At 34.6% G+C, this 17,111-nt stretch overlaps 1 protein-coding gene across 2 annotated transcripts in view; it reads right to left on the reverse strand.

The window, feature by feature from the left end:
• NLGN1 (neuroligin 1) overlaps positions 1 to 17,111 on the reverse strand; it is a 900,839-nt gene that overhangs the window by 209,321 nt on the left and 674,407 nt on the right. The gene's annotated exons all lie outside the window — the stretch shown is intronic.

A 17,111-nucleotide genomic window follows, 5' to 3' on the forward strand; every position in this document is an offset into this window, starting at 1 on the left:
TTTTTTTTTTTTGAGACGGAGTCTCGCTCTGTCGCCCAGGCTGGAGTACAGTGGCCGGCTCTCAGCTCACTGCAAGCTCCGCCTCCCGGGTTTACGCCATTCTCCGGCCTCAGCCTCCGGAGTAGCTGGGACTACAGGCGCCCGCCACCTCGCCCGGCTCGTTTTTTGTATTTTTTTAGTAGAGACAGGGTTTCACCGTGTTAGCCAGGATGGTCTCGATCTCCTGACCTCGTGATCCGCCCGTCTCGGCCTCCCAAAGTGCTGGGATTACAGGCTTGAGCCACCGCGCCCGGCCAAATAAAGGTTCTCTAAAAGTAACAGATCTGATGTTTCTTCTAATGTGAAACAGCGGTAAACCACTGTGGTTGTCAGTCCTTTTCTTTTTCAGAGACTATTTTGCAAAATAGAGGAAGTAATTTCCAACCTTAAGATCACTCTATGAAGAAAGAACCTGCGTCTCAAAAACTAAATAAATAATCCTAATGCTACATAGATAGGAAGTGGCATCATAACCATTTAGGAGTTACATTTTGGCCTTTGTGACCCCAAAGAGTAAAAGCCTTCCATTAGGTCATTACCTCTTTTTTTTTTTTTTTTTTAATGTCTATATACTTTTGTGTGAGAAGAAATCTTCTAATCCTATACATGTATAAATAGGAAAACAAAATTAAGACAACATATAATTTCAGAGTTGTAAGACACTTCAGAAACAATCTAGTCTAAATTTCTGCCTAGAACCCTTCCAATGGATAGTTGATCACTATTAATACTTCTAATAAATGCTACTGAATTCTTCTTTGTTTCCACACTGTGCAAGCTGTGTGGATTCAGGAAACTACATTGACATAAGGATGAATCTGACACACATACTAGTCATCCTTTTCCAGCATTACATGCTATAAATTAATTAGCAAAATAATCTATCTTACCTATGTTCCTCTCCTTGAAAACCTCACTCGTGTTTTTTTTTTCTAAAAATATAATCGAGACATCATATAGTATGGTTTTTGAAATACTCTACTTAAGTTTTAGCAATATTGAGATTTGTTTTCTTCTGTAGACAAAACACTATGTGGCATATATAGATACATATTTAACTGTTCGGTTTTGTTCCTCCATTTTGTTCCCCCACCTCCAATGGATTAACTTCAGGAAACAGTATTTTAACTCATTAGAGAGTAACTGCACATCTGTGAAATTTTCTGGTTTTTATTCCCGGTAAAGATTAAATGTGCCTTCCTTGGCTGGTATTATTAAAAAGACAGAAGATAGGCCAAGCACGGTGACTCATACCTGTAATCCCAGCTCTCTGGGAGGCCGAGGCCGGCAAATCATGAGGTCAGGAGTTTGAGACCAGCCTGACCAACATGGTGAAACCCCACCTCTACTAAAAATACAAAAATTACCTGGACGTGGTGGCGCACGTCCGTAGTCTCAGCTACTCAGGAGGCTGAGGCAGGAGAGTCACTTGAATCCAGGAGGTGGAGGCTGCAGTGAGTCGAGATCACACCACTGCACTCCAGCCTGAGGAACAGAGAGAGACTGTCTCAAAAAAAAAAAAAAAAAAAAAAAAAAAAAAAAAAAAAAAAAAAAAAAGAAAAGAAAAGAAAAGAAAGAAGATAAAAGTCTAAATATATGTATTTCTTCATGTTGTCCAAATATTTTCTGATCATCATATGGTACTATTTATACAATTAATTTCTCTATTATAACAACTTTAAAAGTAAACTGCTTCCTTTAAACAACACAAGTTTTACTTAAAAATCAAGTTAGTGGAGCTATTTCACAGATTTCCATGTTCTAGTGGTGCATTAAATTCCTATAAAATTAGTCAGGGTATCTAGGTTGATGCATTTGGATCTTAATGGAGCATTACTTTCTAAGTACTATAATGCTTCATTTCCTCCCACAATGTATTCTACATAATCTCATTTTAAAAGTGGGAATAGATGTTTTTTTCCTGGAAAGAAATATATTTTTATCTCTTATTTTTCACTTGATGTGTCCGTCAGCATATTGATTTAGTAGGAAAATATGCATGTAAGATACATCAGGTAAATTTCCTATTGAGAATCAGCTTTAAATGTCCAGTTATTTAAACAAATCAGGATTTATTAATGGCTGTAGAGAATTCTGTATTTAATTGTTCACAAGCTGAACATACTTGGAGTTGCTATGGATAGGAGAAATTTGAATTATTTAGGTACCATTGTTAGTGATTTCCAACGGCCACAAACAATTTTAACCAAGTGGTGACAATCTTTAACCCTTTAAAAGTAACAGCTGCATAGATAGAATTCATTAGCCATCTCCTGTATACAATCTTCGACAAGTGTTGATGGTTTTAGAAACACACTTATGTACATACACACATGTGAGGATAAACACACACCCACACGTGCGTGCGCACGCTCACACACACACACTCTTTATGGTCCCAGAGGAGAAAGGAACTATTCGCACGCTCTGGCAGCTTCAGTAAAGGTTTCATAGAGAATATGACAATTTAATTGGATTCTGAAAGATGTATAAGAATTTATTAGGCAAAGAGAATATGGAAAAACATTTCCAGTTTAGAGGAAAGCTTTGGTTGAGCACAGAGGAACACTGTCTGGGCCTCTTCAGAGGCATCCTGAGTCCCCAGAATGCAGAGCAGATTCAAACAAATTGTAAGTGTTCAGGAAATAGCACTGAGGTTTGAATGGAGTGATGCAAAGAAGGGTAAGGCCTTATTTCCCTATGCTCTTCAAGAGGCTAAACCAACAAAGGAAACTGAGTCTAATGGTTACAACTTTAAAAATAAATAAATATCTATATATAACATATGATATTTCATAACATTTCTTTTCATATACACATATATATAAACGTTAAATATGTTTCAAAAACTTAGAATTATGTGATTGCCTGTATCACTTCTAAATAAAACAAAATTTATCTGAAAATAAATTATTATTATTATTATTATTTAATTTTTTTTTTTTTTTTTTTTTTTTTTTTTTTTTTTTTTTTTTTTTTGAGACGGAGTCTCGCTCTGTGGCCCGGGCTGGAGTGCAGTGGCCGGATCTCAGCTCACTGCAAGCTCCGCCTCCCGGGTTCACGCCATTCTCCTGCCTCAGCCTCCCGAGTAGCTGGGACTACAGGAGCCCGCCACCTTGCCCGGCTAGTTTTTTGTATTTTTTTAGTAGAGACGGGGTTTCACCGTGTTAGCCAGGATGGTCTCGATCTCCTGACCTAGTGATCCGCCCGCCTCGGCCTCCCAAAGTGCTGGGATTACAGGCTTGAGCCACCGCGCCTGGCCTAAATTATTTTTAAAATGACAAAATGTCTTGCTTTAAAACCACTGGTCAAATTTTGGACACAAAATATCATCTATATTGGACACATGATTAATAAAAATCAGAATTTAATTGCTTTAACAATTATAAGCTAATTGAATGATATAGTGTGGGCAGACGTGTGTAAAATAAAGTGATGTTGCCTAGTTTAATTACTTAGATGTTGTTACACCACACAGTGATTCTTCATATAACAATGTAAAGTGTATACTTTTAGTGTCAAATTAACTATTTCCATGCATGATTTGATACTGATAAAATTAATTAAAGCAATGAAATTTAAATATTAATAGCTTATTTTCAGTTCCACTGAAATTTATACCTAAATACTGACATGCTTAAGAATCAATAATCCACTTATGCATTATTTTATGTCCTTTTCATTCTTCTTTTTAGCTCTAATGATGAAACATACATATCTGGATGAAAATTTTATTTATCTTTAAGACATTTTTTAATATAAAAATGCTTACCAGCCTTACTGTTAAAAACTGAAAAAAGAGTCATATAAATTTGCGGAAATGTCTATGCCTATCTGGCTCCACTCTGCTCTCAATTAGAATGTGTAATTCCTGGGCAAGTCATACTGTCAGCTTGGGCATCAGGAGGAAATTCCGTTCATTTTGTGACATTTTCAATCATGTTCTGGCATTTACTTTAAAGGACCGCTTCATCAAAATTATTTCTAATCTAGGAGCTCTGATTATCATTTAAATAGATTTGCTAATTTTTATTGATTAAGGATCTGAACCAACCAATATTACGTGGTTTAAAATCATTATCTTCATGTAATAGCTTATCTTGACAGTATGCTTTCTTAAAATAAATAATTATTGATTGTATCATAAATTTCCCCAGTTCCTATGATATGGAAATATATTTCTTTACAAATATAATAAAATTATTTGTATTTATTTTTAGAAGAGTTAAAAATTAAGTTACACTATTACAAGAAAATATTTTAAATGCCACCAGAATTCAAGAATTCAGGATGCAAATTTATGGTAGATTTTGTAATCTCTTGTCAAATAACATCTATAGCTCATCCAAGGGTCTATTAGACACTCCAAGAGATGCTTAGCTTGCTCTGATGCCACAGCACTAGATTCAGGAATGTATTGATTCCAAGTAAGATAATCTTGGGAAGACCAAGAGTAGTGGATTAGAAGTTTATTCCAAATTAAGTGTGTCTGTTATACACTAGCAATCACATTGTGCAAGATAGAACCCTAAGACTGATTAAGAAGCCCATGGCTCAGGTGTAGTTGTGGCCAGCATGTATCTGGGCAAGACTGTGTCACAGACTGCTTAACTTTTGTCTTTTTAAAGCTAAACTGAAGGGAGCAACTGAACTTTCAGAAGGTCTGATGTGCCCCTTACTCGCTAAGAATCATCCACAACTACGTTTCCACTAGTGAATTGGCACTGGGAAGCTCAGAAACTTAAACTGATGTTTGCGGTAAAATAGTGTTGCTGATTTCTCTGCCTTCAAATTTGATTGTACTGGCTTCTCTTTCTATCCTTTAGAAAAGTAAACCTTGTGTAACTTGACAAAGTAACATCCGTGTCTGATCCTAAATATTATGACTTGCATTTTATTCCAGATTTTCAATATGTTTTCAACAAGAAAATAAGTAATCACCCAGAATTTAAACTCACCCTTGTCATCATATAGTTGGTTATTACTATAAAGAACAGTTTGGAATTAAATAATTCCTTTTGTATATTTATGTTTCTACTAAAGTAAACATCATTTAAATTAGTGTGAAATTATAATCACAAACAATACCCAGCCACAGAAGCTTAACCATAAATATTAGCACATTATCATCTTTGCCAATAGAAAATGGGCAATAATTGTGATTTATAAAGTCTGTTTGATTCTCTTAATTTTCCTAGGTATTTATATAGAGTTAGTCTTAGACAGAAACACATGAGAGTTATTTACATCATCAATTCTCCATTTGAAATCAAGCCTTTTATTTTGAGATGCTCCCTCTACACTGGATTCCAAACAAGCTTATGTTACAAACATTCCCAAAAGAATCCTATTCTCAATCTTTTCAGTTTTCAATTTCACTGACACCCTTCCTGCATACTGTAATAGACTCCTTTCTGCTAGTGTATCTGATAAACCAATCTCCACTTTTATATTAGATGAAAGCTAACAATTCGCTTATTACCTTATTCTAGGAAACATTTACATTTAAGTCAAGATATTCTTAGTGCCTTAAATATAGTACTTATCATTTATTTAAATAAAAGGATCACTTTATCATTCCTCTGTGGATCTTATGTTTTGAAAGATGTTGACTGTCATTTTGCATTTGTGAGGAAATAAGTGATGGATATGGGTACTGTGATCGTCAGACATGTGATTCAGGTAAGTGTGTCTGCTCTATCATCATATTCCAGAAGTTTTGGTGATATCACCAGCAGTTAATCTGAGCTTCTGATTAGCATGAATTTAGAATTGCGATACTTTCAACCAAATGGGAAGAAGTAAATTAAGATTTACATTAGAATTTCCAAAACATTGAAAATAATCTTCCAGGCTTCATTGCTACATATAGACTTTTAGAAGGAAAATAACTCAAACAGAGAATCAGTGTCTTAATCCAAAAAATGACGCCAAGATTTGGAATTTTCTACCAGTGGAGGAAATGATTTTAGTTAAACCTCATTAACTCTGTGTTTAAAAGATGTGCTGCTCAATGTTCATCTTGAAACTATTTACATATGCCAACGTGCCCCCCCCAAAAAAAAATTTCTGAAATTTTGTTGTTCAAAAGTTATTGAAATATATGCAGCATAACCTCTTAGCTAATTTTAATTAAATATAAACTAAAACTTATAGAAATTGTATATAAACTTTGTAATTGAATGGAATAATGTTTTAAAAGAATGCTTTCTATATCCCTAGTGTGACTTAATCCTGTTTCTTCACTTGAAAAAAAAAAAACTATGATTTTCTTGAACTCACTATATCTAAAATTTTATTTTTATTGATTCATTATTCTCTTAAAAATATGATTAGATAGTTGTTATATATTTTATATCAATACCATACAAACAAACTCTAAGGAGTTATTTAGGTAATGAAGCCATTTGGTATTTATATGGAATTTCACTGAAGAAAATTCGACTCAAGAAGGCATGTTTTACTCAGAGTCATTTAATTTATTAATCTGAAAATATGACACCCTTTACATTGGGAGTGGCAATATATTTTCCTGTCTTCAAGCTGAGTCATTTATGTTTCAAATCCACTTCATAGGTATGGACATATTAATACGGGTAGTGATTCACTCAGCCATTCTCTTTAGCTTCCTCATTGCTACTTTGCTATGAACTCATTTTGAACTCCATGGTCAGTTCCTTCTGGAGGGGCTCCAAAATGAATCTTTGACCTTTTATCTTATGCTAAAGTGGCAAACACCAATACCCTTTTCTCTGTCACTCACTGTGTCTGCTTGGTCTGTTTCTGCTCTGGACTGCAAGCTTTGTGGGAAGTAGTTAGCTTTACAGATGTAGCTGCCCTCACATTCTTGTTGCTCAATTTTAACTCAGACCTCACTATTATACCCAAATCCTATATTTTGCCATCAGTTTCCTTGATGTGCTCCCCATTTTCATGGTTTTATTAACATAAGTTAAAACTCCTGAGTCTATATTTTCCAATCTTATTTTTGTTCTCCTACTGGCACCTGTCAAATAACTATTTCAGCACACACTGTTTGTCCTCATACCAAAGTTAGTTCTCTGTTGGCTTTCTCCAGTCCCTATCTTACAATGCAATCTTTTAACTCACCCAAGATCAAAACCTTCTCTGCTTCCTTCCTCAAGTACATAGTTTCTCCTTAGGAAGGGGAGTTCTTGTGTCATACTTTCTTGTTAAGTGATTTTAGGCAAACCCATGAATTCTCTGGTTCATTTGTAGAATGAAAAGAGCATGAAATTGCCACTCAGTGTAACTGTGAGGATAAATACAATAATGTGAAAGTAGACTTAGACTTACTTTTCAAAGATTCTCCCCCCTATTTTCCCTTTTCTGCAAATCAGGTAACATAATTACTTTTAATTCTCTGTTATCAACTATGCATTTTTCCACCCTTTAATTCATTCTGGTCCTTTCCACATGAGGTGCCTTCTACTCTCTGCCTTCTGAAATCTTCTGTTTTGAAGGCATTCTCAAGGTTAACCTCTTCAGAAGGCTTTCCTGATCTTGTGACTAGATCTTACTTGGACATAAGTTTCTTGAGAGCAAACCATTGTCTCTGTATTCTTGGAAATACTTAGCACAGTTTCTCACAGAAAACATGTGAAAAATAAACAACTGAATGAACTGAGAATATTTCTTACTCATTTGTCACATTCATATTTCCAAATGAACACTTGATTTTTTTTTTTTTTTTTTAAGACAGGGTCTCGCAAAGGGTCTCGCTCTGTCACCCAGGCTGGAGTGTAGTGGTGCAATCTTGGCTTACTGCAGTCTCCTCCTCCCAGGCTCAAGCGATCCTCCCACCTCAGCTTCCCAAGTGCTTGGGCCTACTGGCCCATACCACCACGCCCAGCTAATTGTTTTTTGTTTGTGCTTTTGTATTGTTTTGTTAGAGAAAGGGTTTTGCCATGTTCCTCAGACTGGTGTTGAACTCCTGGACTCAAGTGATCCACCCACCTCGGTCTCCCACAGTGCTAGGATTACAGGCATGAGACACCAAACCTGATCCACCCACCTGACATCTTTTTTAGATGGGATAGCCTACTCCTGCCTGAAGTTTCATACAACAATACTAAGCGTTCACCTCCTTTTTCCTAATTGATTCTATTTTCCTAACTAGCTATGCCCTTCAGTATTCTACCAACATTTCTCTGTCTTCCAGGCTTAAATGCTGCCATATTAAAAAAAAAAAAAAATTCTGAATAAATGCTAAGTATCAAAAAACTGAAAGCTGCCTCACTGTCTCACTTCCCTGTTTTTCTTCCCTGTGGTCACCAAAAAATTTAAAAGTCTTCCTACGCAAATTTTCTTTGTTTAAAAATTTTGCATCTTACTCTTGCCCATTACTACTTATTTATTTATTTTGAGATGTGGTCTTATTTCCTCGCCCAGGCTGGAGTGCAGTGGCATGATCGTGACTCACTGCAGCCTTGACTTCCTGGGCTCAAGTGATCCTTCCACCTCAGTCTCTGGAGTAGCTAGGACCACATGTGCATCTACCACACCTGGCTAATTTTCAAATTTTTCATAGAGATGGGGATCTCATCACCTTGCCCAGGCTGATATTGAAGTCCTGCATTCAAATGATCGTCCTACCTTGGCCTCCCAAAATGCTAGAATTATAGGCGTGAGCCACTGCACCCAGTGCCTATTACTATCAATGAATATACCAACTTCATAGTAATTTATCAGTTTATATATTTAGCCAGCCCTGACATTCTCATAAAAATAATTTTATAATGTTCTAATATTTAAAATGTGAATTTTTTATTTAAAAATGTCAGAGATAAGACAAGGTGCAGTGACTCACGCCTGTAATCCCAGCACTTTGGGTTGCCGAGGCGGTCAGATCACAAGGTCAGGAGTTTAAGACCAGCCTGGGCAATATGGTGAAGCCCCATCACTACTGAAAATACAAATATTAGCCAGGCGTGGTGGCGGGCACCTGTAATCCCAGCTACTCAGGAGGCTGAGGCAGGAGAATCACTTGAACCCAGGAAACAGAGGTTGCAATGAACCAAGATTGCGCCACTGCACTCCAACCTGGGTGAGAGTGAGACTCTGTCTCAAAAAAATAAAATAAAAGTCAGAGATAGTGAGGTATATGTTATGAATTATCTTGCAAATAATAACCAAGTATAAGGCATAGTTTCAGGCTTTTATTCTCATTTTAATAGAAAAATATGAGGTAGGAATCTTCTGTCTGGTTTCACTTCAATTTAGCCTTTCATAGCCTCAGTTTTCTCTAGAGCTGCAGAAAAACATCAGACTTGCAACACTGCTTCTAATTCCTTCCAAAGCCATCATCCTATGTTCTTTTGGCCATTTTATAACATCATCACCGTAATAACAGCAACAGTTAATATTTATGTACTGGCTAATTACCATACGTCAAACTCTCTCCTAAGTATTGTACATTAGCTATCTCATTTAATCCTTACAGTCAAACTATAAAGGTCACTTACTGTTTCTGTTTTACAGATGTGGTTACTGAGATTTAGTAATGCTTAAGTCACTCAACCCAGCTCACATAAGTAGTCAGGTTTACAGCTAAATAGAACTCAAAACCTGGTCTTTCGGACTCCAAGCCTATGCTAATAACCATTTTACCCTACTGATTTTCCAGAAATAATATCAAGATTGAAGACTGAATTACTTTCTGGTACTTATCTGACACCCTGAGATGGTTTCCTCATCTTTTTACATTCAGGGCAAATGTTGCCCTAACAGCTGAACAATCAATGAACCCCTTATACTGTACCCTGTGTGGGCAGTTTTACAGCTCATGCCCAGCTGTCTACAACCAAGTGTGCTCTGTTTTTCCTTCATCCAGTCTTAAAGTGTTCATTTGCTTTGAAAAATATATGTTTTGATAACATACATTTATATAAACAGGTAGTCTCATTAATTACTTTTGAAAATCGTCCCTAGGGCATTCCTTTCCTTATCATTCTCTCTATGATCATCTGTCCCGTCGCTGCAATATCCTTCTAACTGCTCTTCTTCATCTGGCCTCCTCTCTCATGTCTCACGTAGCCTGGGCACAGCTATCAGAGTCACAGTTCCAAAGCACTACTTTGATAATACCACACGCAGATTCACAAACTACAGGAAAAACTTTTTATTATTTAGCCTCGTATCCAAAGCAGTTAAATTCCTCTTATGCGCTTTACCTCAATTCCCATGAGGTTCTGCTATAGATAATGTGTTACTTAATCTATGATTTATAAAAAGTCATGTCTATTCTGGCTTCTAAACCATGGGGCTTCTCCTGGATCTTCAAGAAACATCAAACCCCATTCTTTATATCTCTCCAAAGTCTGTGCAACATTCCTGTCCTCTAATACAACCCCTGATTTTGAAACTCTGTTATCCTCCTTCATTCCACCACACAGATTGGCACAGCATTAAATACTACTATGCTTAACAGTAACTCTTTTCTTCCACCAACTCATTTCTCTCTACATGGCATGTTACAGGTGTTAAATAAATCTCTCGAATTACCCCACACCACTGGCACACACATTAATGTAGAATATACTTGCTATTCAATAAAATGCTTTCTGTTCACATTTTTATGTTAAAAATAAAAAATCTATTTGATCTCAGCTGTTATCTTAGATAAATATCATTAAAAGCTTTAAAAATGAAGCAGAAGATGATTGAGATTGATTAAAGTGAAATTGTGACACTAATCATCTTATATCAAATATAACTTCTTTTTGAGGTGCTCAACAGTCTCTAAATCCATAATACTTAAAAACAAATTTTGAAAGCCTGCAAATAAAGTCAGTCTAAGGCAAATATTTCTGTTAAGCAAATAATATTTAGATAATTCTGAGTACAAAATAGACTTAGGTTCAAGTCAAGTACATGGGTGGTTTAGAAAGCGGGTGTCCTTGCCTTAACTACTGGAAATTGGCATTTTAGGCACTGTGAAGATAGCTAAGAGAAAGTATTTCTGAGTAGTAGTAGCCTTTTAGAGCTCCAAGTTCAGCATACAGCTGGCTGCCAGCTCTGCCTAAGCATTCTGGGGTTCTACTATTGGTTTAGAAAGGAGATGCATGGAGATCAGAATATCTAGCATACTGGGCTCACGGTTGCAGGCTGGAAGGGAGTGGAACAGACTTGACACTTTCCTATGGATACCTATGTATTTTATATAACATTTTTGCTGTGCTACCTAATGTGTCCTCAAGATAGTAGAGCCCCAGAGTGCTTAGGCAGAGTGCACAGCCAGCTGTATGCTGAACTTGGAGCTCTAAAAGGCTACTGCTACTCAGAAACACTTTCTCTTAGCTATCTTCAGTGGCTAAAATGCCAATTTCCAGTATTTAAAGCAAGGACATCCACTTAAAATGCAAATGCATACTTATTGCTAGAAGGAATGACACAAGTGGGAAAAAACACTCCAGTCTCACCTACTTCCCAGTTTGCCTCAGGCCAGCCCGCTTAGAGGCAATCTTATATTACTTCAAAGAACTAGGGTGTGCTATTCATGGAACAAATACTAGAAAACTTTTGTGTCCTGATTCTCAAGACAATTCTCTGTACTTGAACATTCCACATTTTACTTTCTTTAATATTTATGTCCTTTTGAATTTTCCCCAGGTGCCCCAAAGTATTTTCTTCAAATAGATGAATTTGATCATTCCATTTTTAAAGGATATCTAAGTTTAGTCGTCAGGGGGCCCCAGCACAGGGTATAACAGATGACTTAAAGTACTAAATAGAACTGATCTGCAAAGATTTGTGAAAACTTCGTCCGATGAAATTCCTCCAGTAGAACATCCTGTGCCCATTAGAATAGAGGAGACCTGAGGACAGGTATTTTCATAGAAATGTACTCAGATCTGCCTACATTAACAGCAATTAAGACTTCATCTGACTCAGTAACCGTAGAAGAAGGAAAACACCGACTTTCGAAGCAGGTGTTTAAGCTGCATTTTGTAAACAAATGCCACTGTAAATACCTTCTCTAATTTAACACAGAAGGAAATCAATTCTGGGTATTGAATTTGCAATTATTGATCTACTATTTCTAAATACTTGGTAGAAATAAAAGTTACTAGTTCAGACTGCTTTTATAATCAGCAAAAATATAACCCCTCAAATATATTCTAGTTTTACTAAATTCCCATTTGTATTATGATTAATTTAATGGAGCTTTGGAGGTAGAGAGGTGGATTTATCAAATTTATTTCAGTCTCTCAGCAACGGAAGAAAAATGATCAGGATTTGCCAAACCTGACAATTTTCAACATAGTATCATATACCTATATTCCTTTGTGACTGTTTTTAATTTTTTTCTTTATCTGAATGAGTTATTTAAGGTAACTTCTCTCTGTGAAACAGTTAAATATTTATGAGGTTTATTAAACAACAAACTCAGAAATACAGAGAAGCAAAAGCATTTGAGATTAAGTATGTCAAGTAAGTTTTCTTGTGTTAATGTTATTTATTTTAATCACCAAGAGCATCACAGGCTGAGAAAAACACTCTAGTTTCATTAAGAATATTTGAAGAACTTTCTTACTATTAAATTCCTTTTTTGTCAAACACCAGAACAGTCATTTGAACAGACTGTCTGTTCTAATCCTTTGCGTATTGGTCATAATTTCCAACATTAACAAGTCAGTTAGATTTAAGGTCCTGCCAAATCACACCTTGCCCATACCAAGGACCCACTGAAGTTTAGCATTTTAAAAAGAGTGTCACCGAGACATAATTTTACCTTTATGTCATGTAATACATATTTGTTGATAACACACTGGTTTACTTCACTACAGTGGAACTATCTATAACCTAAAAACAACTAAAATTATGAGATACACACACACACACACAGAGAGAGAGAGAGAGAGAGAGAGAGAAATAGATTTAAATAAATCCATTTAAAAACTGTGGTTAGATGAAACTGATATTTGGGTCAAAAGTGAAAGGAAAATAAGAGAATAAACTTTTGTAAAACTACACTTAACCTTGGAATAGGTTGACAGTTTACTTAAAAATATTTGAGATAAATACCTTATCTTAATATGACTTCAGTTTTTCCTTTGAGGCAGATAATTTTAGAATCTTTTAAAAAAAAGCTGTCCATAATTTTCAAGTTACTTTAGTTTATTATATTATCTCTTCTAAATGAGGGAAACAGAAGAAAATAAGGAAAATAAACTTTCTCTGAAAATTTGTATTAGTGAGACCATAAATAATTGGCCTGCAAATTATTTGTATCGTGGGAAAGCTGGCATCAAGTCTGTTGTAATGACCCTTTTTTAAGGTCTCAGAAATGTCATTAAGTTATCTAGCTATTTAAATTTGCTTTAAAAAGCAGTCTTACAAATCAAGTGCATTAGTAATGCTGTGTAACAAATTAACCCAAAACTTCAACTATATTTATTACATCATCGTTTCTATGGATAACAAATTTTGATGCTGCTTAGCTGGATCTTCTGGCTCACTCGTGTGATTATTGGCAAGATTCAGTCCCTTGCACGTTGTGGAGCTGAGGGCCTCGTTTCTTGCCAGCTATCGGTCAGAGACTGCCTTTAGTTCTGTACTTTATAGGCCTCTCCAAAAGGAAGGTTACAACATGGCGGCTGTCTTCCTCACAGCATGTAAGAAGAGCGAGAGAGGGAGAGAGTACGAGGGAAACAGAAATGTCATTTTTTTTATGTAACGTAATCTTAGAAGTAACAATTCATCACTTTTACCATATTCTATTCACTAGAAGCAAGTAAGTAGGAACTTTGTATACACATCAGAAGAAGTGTCTACACACACAAGAACAAGAATATCAGGAGGCAGGAATCATTGAAACGCATTTTCGAAGCAGGCTATGACACTACACTGAGGAATTCAAATCAATGTCTTAAAATGTTTAAATCATGCTTCAATTATTCTTCCACACCAAGAAAAATTCTCTTTCAGAAGTCAAGGTTTGGTTATGTATTTTGAGAATATTTACCTAATATATTTCAAAAGATATGATCAAATAATTGACAAATAGTGAATGATAAATTTATACATATAAATTATACATACATCCTCTTTCTCCCTTAATCTCTGTCTCTTTCTGTCTCTGTCTCTCTGTTTGCTTCTCTCTCTCAGAAACACACGCATTATCATTTTTATTAAGTTCTTTGATAATACATTTTAGTACTTATATAAGAACCTGACAACATAATTTCATTTATTTTCTCATCATTTGTGCAAATGCTGTCATATTTTACATCTACATATGGAAAAATACACAACGTATTATTATTATTTTAAAACATAGTAGTCTTTCAAAAAATAAGAAAACAAAACGTTTATCTCTTCTATTTATTTCCAAAATATTTTTTTTTCATTTTAAGGTTTATATACTGTACTTATTTATAAAATATGCGACACCTCATTGAATATACAGTTTTCCTTAAGATATATTTAATGTTTTATAAGATAGTATAATAGAAGCTGACATTTATATAGTACTTACTATGTGACCACCACTGTTATAAATATTATATATAATATGTGTATTAATATAATGTATATCCATATATATCTTCACATTCTTGTTTCTTTTTTTACTCTTAATATTTGTCTAATAATTAGTGCTCCAGGAACTGCTATTTCTTGTACTTCTAACCTTTTTATTATTAAAAATTTCAAAACTATTGAGAAGTTGAAAGACTAATGTAATATCTGTAACTGCTTTCCCTAAATTTATACATACATATACATATTCACATATATATCCTATCATACATATACATATTCTCAAATATCCTTCTTATTAATATATGTATCATACATTAATATTATAATTAATATCAATGTAATTAATAAGCATTGTAATTCAATTCATTTGAAACTAATGCATAGAGAGGTTAAGTTACATGTTCAAGATTACACAGCTAGTAAGTAGTGGGGTCAAGATTCAAACCCAAACTATTAATCTAGCTCCAGAATTCCTGCTCTTGACCAGTGTGCTATATGTTAATGTAGTTATGATGATAGGCTAACATTCTGAATTATTTTCCTTTTTCTACTCTTTCACCTCTCAAGTTCCTATTCATTAATAATTGATAATTCACCAAAAAATATTTTACACTAAATTCCATCACTATATTAGGTGTTGGGAAAAAAATGTTGTCTTAATGAAGCTTTCTATATGCTTTTCCTAGGATCTTCCTTGTTTTTTTTTTTTTTTAATTGTTGTTGTTGTTGCTTTTTTGTTGTTGTTTTTTGAGATGGAGTTTCACTCTTGTTGCCCAGGCTGGAGTGCAATGGCACAATCTTGGCTCAGTGCAACCTCTGCCTCATGGGTTCAAACGATTCTACTGCCTCAGCCTCCTCAGTAGCTGGGATTACAGGCGCCTGTCACTATGACTGGCTAATTTTTGTATTTTTAGTAGGGATGGTGTTTCACCTTGTTGGCCAGGCTGGTCTTGAACTTCTGACCTCAGGTGATACACCCACCTTGGCTTCTCAAAGTGCTGGGATTACAGGCGTGAGCCACTGCACCCAGCCCCCTTGTTTTTATTTATTTATTAAATCCTTTAGGATCTGCTTTTCCTTTTACTTCTAACCCTTTTACTATTAAAAATTTCAAAACCATACTAAGGTTAAAAGACTAATGCAATACATGCCTACATATGTTTGTCCTAAATTTACCAACTGTTAAAATTTTAAAACATCCTTTTTCTCACTTAATCTGTCTCTTTCTGTCTCTGTCTCTCTGTTTCCCTGTCTCTCACACATAAGTACACACATTATCATTTTTGCTAAGCTAGTTGATAACAAATTTTAGTACTTTATATAAAATATAAGAACTTCATGACATAATTTCATTTTTTTCTCATCCTTTGTGCAAATGTTGTCATATTTTACATCTATATATGGGAAAACTCATAATATTTTGTTATTATTTTAAACAGACATTAGCCTACCTAAAAAAATAAAAGAAAAGAAGTTTATCTCTTCTATTTATCTTAAAATTGATAATTTCCAGTGCTCTTCATTCTTCTCTGCAGATCAGAATTTCTATAGATGTCATTTCCCATAGCATCAAGAACTTCTTTTAGTTTTTCTTATAAAACGGGTCTGCAGTGATAAATTTTGCCAGTTGTTATTTATCTAAAAATGTATTTATTTAACCCTTAATTTTGAGAGTTATTTTCCCTGGAAATAAAATTCTGAATTCAGTTGTTACAGTCTTTCAACATTTTTCAGATGTCATTCCATTGTTGTCCATACCCCATTAATTCTCATGAGAAATCAGCTGTATTCCATATTATTGTTCCTATGTATGCAATGATAGTTTACATCCAACATTATCATGTTAGATTGCAATTGTTTTTCTACATATTTGGTTCTTTGCTAGATAATAGAGTTTTCTTTCAGAGGAAACTTTCCAAAGCCTGGTATGGAACAATTTCTAAGGAACTGTTTGATGGATGAGTTAAATGAATGAATGAGATCGGTACCATTGCCATGAAAAAGGTTCTAGTTGTTATGATCAGTATCTAATATAGTGTTATACTGAGGGAAGAACATAATAAATGTAATATTTTTCCACATGATTATTATATTTAAATCACAGTAAAATTAATAATGATAATATTTTGAGTATGAGTATGTACATTTTAATAGAAAAAGTAATTTCTAAAGAGATAAAAGAAACATGTATTAATAAATATTGTCTCTTTCATCACAAAGATAGCGATTTCAACAACATTTTCATTTTAGAGAAAAAAATGAGAAACAATAGTTTCATCCTCTGAATAACTAGGCTATAGAATGAATGATATATATGACATAGACTATTCTGGTTCTAAAGGGCTGTTGTATAACATTCTGGTTCATATAATTATAATTCTTAGTTGGCATTTAATCAGAATTTTTTAAAAGCAAAAATTTAAGAGATGTTGAGATTATTATATGTGAACAGCGACAAAAGATTAACTCCACTTGATACATTGGCTATTTAGCCAACATATGGTATTGATAAAGAAAAAAATCAGTTTCTATATAAAACAGGGTGCCACCTATGGAAAAGAGAACTA

Source organism: Piliocolobus tephrosceles, chromosome 2 (genome assembly GCF_002776525.5).
Source record: "Piliocolobus tephrosceles isolate RC106 chromosome 2, ASM277652v3, whole genome shotgun sequence".
NCBI classification, from domain to species: Eukaryota; Metazoa; Chordata; class Mammalia; order Primates; family Cercopithecidae; genus Piliocolobus; species Piliocolobus tephrosceles.